The 8,172-nt window shown below is 37.5% G+C and overlaps 1 pseudogene; it reads left to right on the forward strand.

Annotated features, from left to right (window-relative positions):
• The first annotated feature begins 554 nt into the window (after positions 1-554).
• LOC146679851 (sterile alpha motif domain-containing protein 3-like) lies at positions 555-6,704 on the forward strand (annotated as a pseudogene).
• The last annotated feature ends 1,468 nt before the right edge of the window (positions 6,705-8,172 follow it).

Here is an 8,172-nt window from a genome sequence, read left to right on the forward strand (position 1 = left end):
GTAGCTGAATGCAGTTTACCGTTAGTGTATTAATGGTTTAATAAAATCACGTTTTTACATCCATTCCAAGGCCATTAACACACATGGGCAGCTGATAATAACGTTTAAAGGAAATATCTTGACGCCGCACTTGTTTAAAATATAACAAGGGTGTCGCAGCTGGGGTTTGATAGTCGCGTTTTAAGCAATGTGGGAACTTTTTCAGCATGTAATCTGAGCTTGTAATACGGTGTTATCACTATAAGTAATCGGTCTGAAAGAACAGACGGCAGAAACTGTCGGAAATCTGGAGAAAGGAGTCACCTTAGTAGTGAATATTAACACATTACAGCATTCTAGTCTTTTTTTTCTTCCAAACTTGAAAGGGCACAAAAGCATGCTCAGACTCTGCTCTCCTGTGTCCAGTAGTCCCAAACAAACATCTAAATTTAAAAATGAAAACTTTGCATATCGAGAGGATTCACTCTAAAGATTTGGTTTATTTTATTTAATTTACTGATTTTTTTTAAATGAATATTTCTTTGAACTGAAAGAAGTTGTACAAAAGGTTTTAATGTGTGTGATATACGGTTTTTACCCATGTAAAAATGTGGTGATAAATATCCTTACATTGAATTTAGAGTTTGTACTACCATTTATCTTGCAGACAATGAGGTTGATGGTGACACAGTTGACTGCGGTCTTACTGAGACTATGGTTGCATACCTTTTCCAAGGATCCTTCAAAAAGCAGGTTAAATTCAACCAGTTTGTGTCAAGGATGAAGGAATCTTCAGTCAGTCTGACTCTACAGACTGTCTCTCCAGAAGACTGGCAACCATCTACTTCGTCAACTTCAATAAGGTATTTTCTTATTTATAATGAAGTTAGTATGTCTGAAGCATACATGTTGGCCGTTATGCACTTTTAGGATTTAGTTAATATGATCATTGTTTCTACCATATGTATTGTTACTGTAGTGTTTTATACTTCAATTCATGCAATAAAAACAAACACTTAACTGTTTTCACAGCAATGAAAATACTTTGAGACTGCCAGCCTCTTTTGAAATTCCAAGATTTCCCAAAAATCTGCAACTAAAACTGGACAACAAAGAACCGTGCCATAAAAATCCAAGGGACAGACACACAATAATCAGAGTTCTATATGAAGCTGTGGCACAGTATACTATGTAAGTTAATCAGGGTAATGTTAGCTTGTTGCTTTAGAAAAAGCTGAATCTGTCATATTGAAAATAAACGCTACATTACTAAGAAACAATAACTAACACTTGATAAAGTTTGTTTGTCAGCAGTTGCTCTAACACTTCTGTTTCTTCTGATATTACAGGTATCCCACAAATTCTGAATATGTGCAAGCTGTGAAGACGCTGGTAACGAAGTATCCTTTCCTCAAGGATCATGAGGGAAATGGTTATGTAAGTTAAATTTAAAATTAGCATAAGGTTCCTTCAAGATTACAAAGTAAAAGTGAAGCTTTTTTCGATCTTGTTTTGTTAGTAAGACAATCTGTAGCCTCTCAGTAGGTTTGTATGAAGTATGTGTTACGTAAGGCCCAAAATGGCCTCCGTACAAGAAAGTAGTAGCTCTAATATTGACCAGTAACGAACCACCACACGCACACTGTAATGGGTTACACAAGATTTATTTGTTCTTTCTCCGGGTAAAACTACTGGCTGAAGACACAACTCTGGCCAGGAATCCAAGGCCCAAAGCCACCGCGGTCAGGGTTGTTAGCCTTTTCAGGCCTGACTTCGTTCGAGGCTGGGTCTCCAGATCACATCCTGGGAGCTGGAACTTCCCCAAAACTGGTCCAGTTTCCTTGTCAGGGGCACAGAGAGTCTCCAGTCCAGTGTTTGTTTTCCTGCCTTCCAGCACATCCACTCACATCCCAATAAGAATGAGTCCTCCCTCCAACATCCTCAGTTTATTTTAAAAGCAAAACCAGGCCAGGTTAAAAATCTTTTCCATTAAAATGTGCACACTTCATCCTGGATCTTCGAGGCTTCCCTGCTTCACCAGTGTCCTACTAAAAAAAACAACGACAACCCCTACTTCCTGTTTCCTCTCCCCTTTATAGAGAAGGGCTCCAATCCTCCCCAATCAGCTGCTCCCTGTATTCAACTCCAAATAGCTGGCAGCTGGACTAGAGTAGAATCTCCACTCCCACATGGGTGTGGCCCACACCTCACATCAAACACAAAAAAACACCAAAGCATGCAATTAATACAAAACAAAATCTAAAGAAATGCCAACCCAAAAGCTTAGTGGGGGATTCTCTCCATCCTTTTCCACCATGCTATACTCTGTAACATATGTTTACTGATTCTTTGTTGGGTGTATTTTGTGTAGATTGTTTTTACAGTAACTTATGTTTCTGTTCAACAAGCACACATGGCATATGTCTTTGAGACGTAAATTCAAATCAGAGCGGGCACCACTAGTCGACAGTGAGGCAGTGAGGCGTTGTAAGGAGAAGTTTGGTTCTACGAGGAGAGGGCAGCCTAATAAATGTCAACGAACAAGTCAGAGAAATGTTTGTCAGGTTGGTGTGAGGGACACCTTGAGCTATAAAATGTTCTTGCCTCTGTTATTACATCTAAAACTAAGGATTAGGGATGCAACTGTACCTTTTTTCAAACCGAAACAATACCAATACTTGGATTAGAGCACTTGCTAATACAAAGTACCAGTGCTAATACTTCTACCTCACAAAAAATTATTAATTGGAAGGCGCTAAAAGAGGGTGAACTAGATTTAAAAAACAAAAACAAAAAAAACCCATTTTAAATATGACTCCAAAACTAAAATTTCAAGTTAACAATTAAGATTTTATGTGAAATTATTTCAGAGTTTCCATATTTTAAATATTGGTTCATGGTATCGGTTAACTTTAACCGATACGAGTTCTTTGTGATGCACAGATCGTGTCAGCTCTAATTGTATATTTAGTCTTATGTTGGGTTTCTAATCTGTTTTGACTTTCTCTTCTCACTCTTGCTTTCTTTCAAGGGACCATGCGTCCAAGGAGAGGATTTATTATCCATAGACGCCCACTTAAAGGTCATACAGTGCCAATATCAGAAGATGCAACCAGATACCATGGTGGTTCATAACCGTATGCAGCAAACGTTTGCTTGGCGGCAGAAAGAAATTGCAAATGGTATGCCTGTGGAAGATGTGTTGAAGAAGTACCCCTTCTTAGGGATGCCTACTGGTGTAAGTCAGAAAGCTGAATTGAACTTGGAAATAGCTGTCACATTTAACATGTTTATAGTAGTATATTTTATTTGCCCTTGACCTTGCTTTCTTCATCTGTCCCTCTTTCCTTTTTTTGTATGTTCATGTAACTTCTTACAGTATTGTTGTTAAATTCTATAAAAAAAATAATTATGCAGCACCATACATAATTAATATCAACTTTAGATTATTTCATTTTCATACACTGTTATTTTGTACTGAAAATGAATTTTTTACTTGTAGCTGTGCAACGAACTCAGGTGGATCCAACCAACAACGGGTAATGTAAGCCAGCGAAGGTGATTGGCCTTACACGAGGGAAAACCCCACTCTACCAGCTCTACCTTGATGCAAGAGAGGAGGCTCTCACTGATGACCTACCAGGTATTTGCTTTTTTTTTTTAACTTCAAGGCTTCCATTTTATATAATTTTTATAGGTAACTGGAAATGCCAGATAAAATGCATGGGTGATCTTGTGTTTTGTTGTTTTTTTGGCAGATCTTGACACAAGGGCTGCACTTTTATTCCTGCCATACGTCTTCAAGGAGAAACTGGATCTCTTTGTCATACTTGGAGAGGTGTGTGTATTAAAATATTTAGTCTATATAAAAGGAAAACAAATGTATCTTTTGTTAAGAGACTAAGATATTGCTTTCCTCTACCTTCTCTTTTGACTTCAAAGGTTCATCCGAAAACCCCCTATCCAACTGTTCAGCTACTTCATGAAGACTGGAAACCAGTGTTCTCCAGAAGCGCTCCAAACATTGTGAAGTTGGATGGCAGTGAAGTGTGCAGAAGCTCGTGTATTTTTGAAGGAATCATCTCTTATTTCTGCTTGTATTTTGTCTTCAACCTTGCTTATCCAAAACATCTGAAGAACACCCTGATTTTTCTCCAAAAGTACATTGTGAAAATAGATGAGGGTGAGGACCGGCCTCTGCCAATCACAGTCACCAGACAAATAAATCTTCTGTATTGACCACCATGCCTCAGCCATATCAGTGCTCCAAATGTGGCAGAAGAACCTTTAGTTTGACAAAGCTTATTCAGCACATAGGACTTATTCATTCCCATGATGCCAATTTTGATATAACCTGTGGACTCAGTGACTGCTGTTCTTCCTTCAAAAAATATGAATCTTTCAGACGACATGTGTATAGGAAACACAGAGAGCAAGTGTTGTGTCCCCATAAAGACTTAGATGAAAATGAGCAGGAGGTAGTCAGTCCACACCCAAATGAATTTGCAAATGACATAACTGAAAATATTGAAACCCCTCCATCCTGGGATGAATTTTTGATAAATTTCAGAGACAATCTTTTCAAGTTCATTCTTAAGTGCAGAGAGAAAAATTCTTTACCGGTCTCTGTTCAGGAAGAAATTGTGGAAGACGTAAATTTTCTGATGTGTTTTTTCAAGGAGAACTACGATGCTTTTATAGCATATCATTTAGAGAAAATGGGTCTTGACGTGTCTTTGTGTCCAGAGGTTAAAAATGTCCTGCATTCAAATGAATTTTTTGAGAAGGCTTCAACAGCTATTCGATCTCCTTATTTAGTCAAAGAACATTGCAAATCAAAGATCAACATGACAGAGCCTGTTCATTGCAAATTAAGAGACTCTGTGGGTCATACAGTTAGCTCGTATTCATATGTGCCTGTTGATAAGGTGCTAAAAAATTATCTTTCTCATGAAGACATAAAAGATCACATTTTTTCAAGTGGCAATTCGGAAACTGATGAATTTCTAACAGATTACTCTGATGGAGAAATCTTCAGACATCATCAATTCTTCAAGGATAACCCAAATGCACTGCGACTCCATTTTTATGAGGATGAATTTGAAGTACTTAATCCTCTAGGATCTAAATGATCCAAACACAAACTTAGTGCATTTTATTACACTGTAGGCAATTTGGACAAAAGGTACACTTCTCAGCAGAGGCACATTCATCTAGCGTTATTGGTACGCTATTCTTTCGTTAAGCGGTGTGGTTGGCATGTTATCCTTAAACCTTTGCTTGATGATTTGGAAAAACTTTCCACTGATGGCTTTACTTTTACCATTGATAAAACTGAACACACTATTCATGCTGCTCTTGCAACTTTATCTTGTGATAATTTATCAGCTCACATGATTGGTGGTTTTTCTATGTCATTTAACACTGGTAGAATTTGTCGGTATTGCATGGCTTCTTATGAAGATATGAAACAATCCTTTGAGGAAGAAAGCTTTGTTTTAAGAACATCAGAGGTTCACCAGTATCATCTTGCACGAATCCAAGAATTTCCGGATGATAAAACAATATATGGTGTAAATAGTTCATGTCCTTTTGACAGACTGAGTTATTTCAGTGTTACACAAGCTTTACCACCTGATGTAATGCATGATCTGTTGGAAGGTGTAGTTCCTCTAGTTATGAAACTAGTGATTTGTAAAGCCCACACTGAGAAGCATATTACAATTAGAGAGATCAATGAAGAATTGCAAAAAATGCCCATTGGTCAGAATGACAAAACAAACAAACCAGTACAGTTATCAGAAAGACTACAGAGTGTTGGTATTGTTGGATCAGCATCTCAAAAGTGGTGCCTGTTCAGATTGCTGCCATTTCTGATGGCAGACCGTGTGCCACCTAATTGTAAATATTGGCATGTTTTTCTTCTATGTCGTGAAATAACAGAGATTGTAATGGCTAAAAAAGTGCGAAAAGAGAATATTTTATTGTTGAAGTTGCTTGTCCATGAGTTTCTCACAAAACTGAAAAGTGTATTTGGGGATGTAATTACACCAAAGTGTCATTATTTAATCCACTATGCAAGACTGATTGAAATGTTCGGCCCTCTACGTTTGTTATGGTGTATGAGATTTGAAAGTAAGCACCAGTATTTCAAAACGTTGTCCCGCAATTGTAGAAATTTTATGAACATTGCTACAACTTTGAGCAACAGACATCAGTTCAGACAGTGCTGGGAGTTTTCTAACAAAAGTTTACTTGGTGAATTTGAAAATGTTTTTGGAAAAAGTGTGACTACACCATTTTTGTCATTACCACTGGAACTGCAACAAGCACTGACAGTCTATTGTGGCTTTTCTGAAGTTGATAGTGCTAAGAAAGCTTTCCAGCGTGTGTCAGAAGTAATTGTGAACAGTGTCAAATACTGTGTAAGAGATGTGTTTGTCATTGATGTACTGCATTCAGAGAAGATTCCTCTGTTCTGGCAAATTAAGTACATATTTAATATTGACACAATGTGGGTCTTTTGTGGAAAAATTCTCATTCCTCTGTTATATGACAACCATTTTCATTCATACAGTGTTAGAGTTGATAGTGAATGGACGTTGCTAAAACCTGGACAGGAAATTGATGTTGCAGCTTATGACACATACTCTGTTGATAACAGTTTGTATGTAACAGTTAAGCAATGTATTTAAGAAGGTAATAAATGTGACAAGTATTTTTGACTTTGTATCTTCAATTTTTCAAATCTTGAGAGGAAAAATGTAGGAAATCTGTGTTTAGATACTGAACCTTTAGAAAGACATTTTTGTACTCCTTTTAAGGGTTCTTTTTTGTACTTTATACTAAGGGTACAACTTTGCCCTTTAAAGTACAGGTTTGACATGTAAAAGGTACAAATTACAAGGGTACAAATCAGTACCCACAGTTTAGGGTACAGAACGGTACCTTAGAGGGTACCACCCCAGTGACAAGCCATTGTACCCCTATAGGTACATTTCTGTACTTTAATTTCTGAGTGTGAATGATTGATGAAGTTGAAAAGCTTAAAACTGAGCTTGACTAGGCCTTCCCCAGAGTCTCCATCAACACCACCTTTCCTCAATTCTTATGATGTATTACCACCAATTGGAATAGGCCATTAGAAGTATACTTCATCTTGTCTCCCTCTATTCTCTTTCCATCACCCCCAACCGGTCGCAGCAGATGGCCGCCCCTTCTTGAGCCTGGTTCTGCCGGAGGTTTCTTCCTAAAGGGAGTTTTTCCTCCCCACTGTCGCCCAGTGCTTGCTCAAAGGGGATCATTGGATTGTTGGGGTTTTCTGGCTTTTTCTGTAGTGTTTTCACCTTACAGTATAAAGCAGCTTGAGGAGACTGTTGTTTTGCCATGATGCTATATAATCTTAAATATAACTGAATTTTCTAAACATCTATTATAGCATCAAAGTAAAACAAAAAAACTAAAGTATACTTCAATGAAATTAATCAAAATGTCGAATCTGGCAAAAAAAAGAAAAGAAAAAAGGTTTCACCTTTAAATAAAAATCCAAATCACAAAAATTCTGATTTTTGTTGTGTGTGGGGGTTTTTGTGTGTGTTGTCAAGTATAAAAGTTTTGCACTCTGTCACGGTCTCGATGTCTGCCCGGCCGGCTCCGCAAGGTTACATATGTTTATTGTGTTGCTGCTTTCTTCCACTCGTCATTCTGCCTGGGCGGAGCTCAGGCCCACGCACCTGTCTGCAATTACGCTGCAACGTGTCCTGTCTGTATGGAGACTGAGAGCTGCCAGAGTAATAATGTAGATACAGGCCTCTTTCTCCTTCTGCTGGTGTTCATGGTTTTATTCCATTGATGTTGCTATCATTTGTAAATATATTTATTTGGTGTTATTTTATCAATTTTCTACTACTGTCGTTCATGTAATTTTTTTTGTATTTAAATATGATTTTTTTAAGTAATGCTGCGAGTTAAATAAAGGTTTCATTGAATAAAAAAAAGATTTAAAGATGACTGGTGGCGGAAGCAGAGCACAGACTGTGAGAATCTATCGCCATCGTGTGGTGCAGAGATATATTTCCATTGAATTTAGACAACGAAAGCTTGGCTCACAGAGCAGCTGCAACACGAACAAAAAACATTAAATAGCAACATATTATATTATATTATATTATATTATATTATATTATATTATAT

Source organism: Copadichromis virginalis, linkage group LG23 (assembly GCF_057382275.1).
Source record: "Copadichromis virginalis isolate Kocher_CV1m ecotype Utaka linkage group LG23, C_Virginalis_male_GT1.1, whole genome shotgun sequence".
NCBI lineage: Eukaryota > Metazoa > Chordata > Actinopteri > Cichliformes > Cichlidae > Copadichromis > Copadichromis virginalis.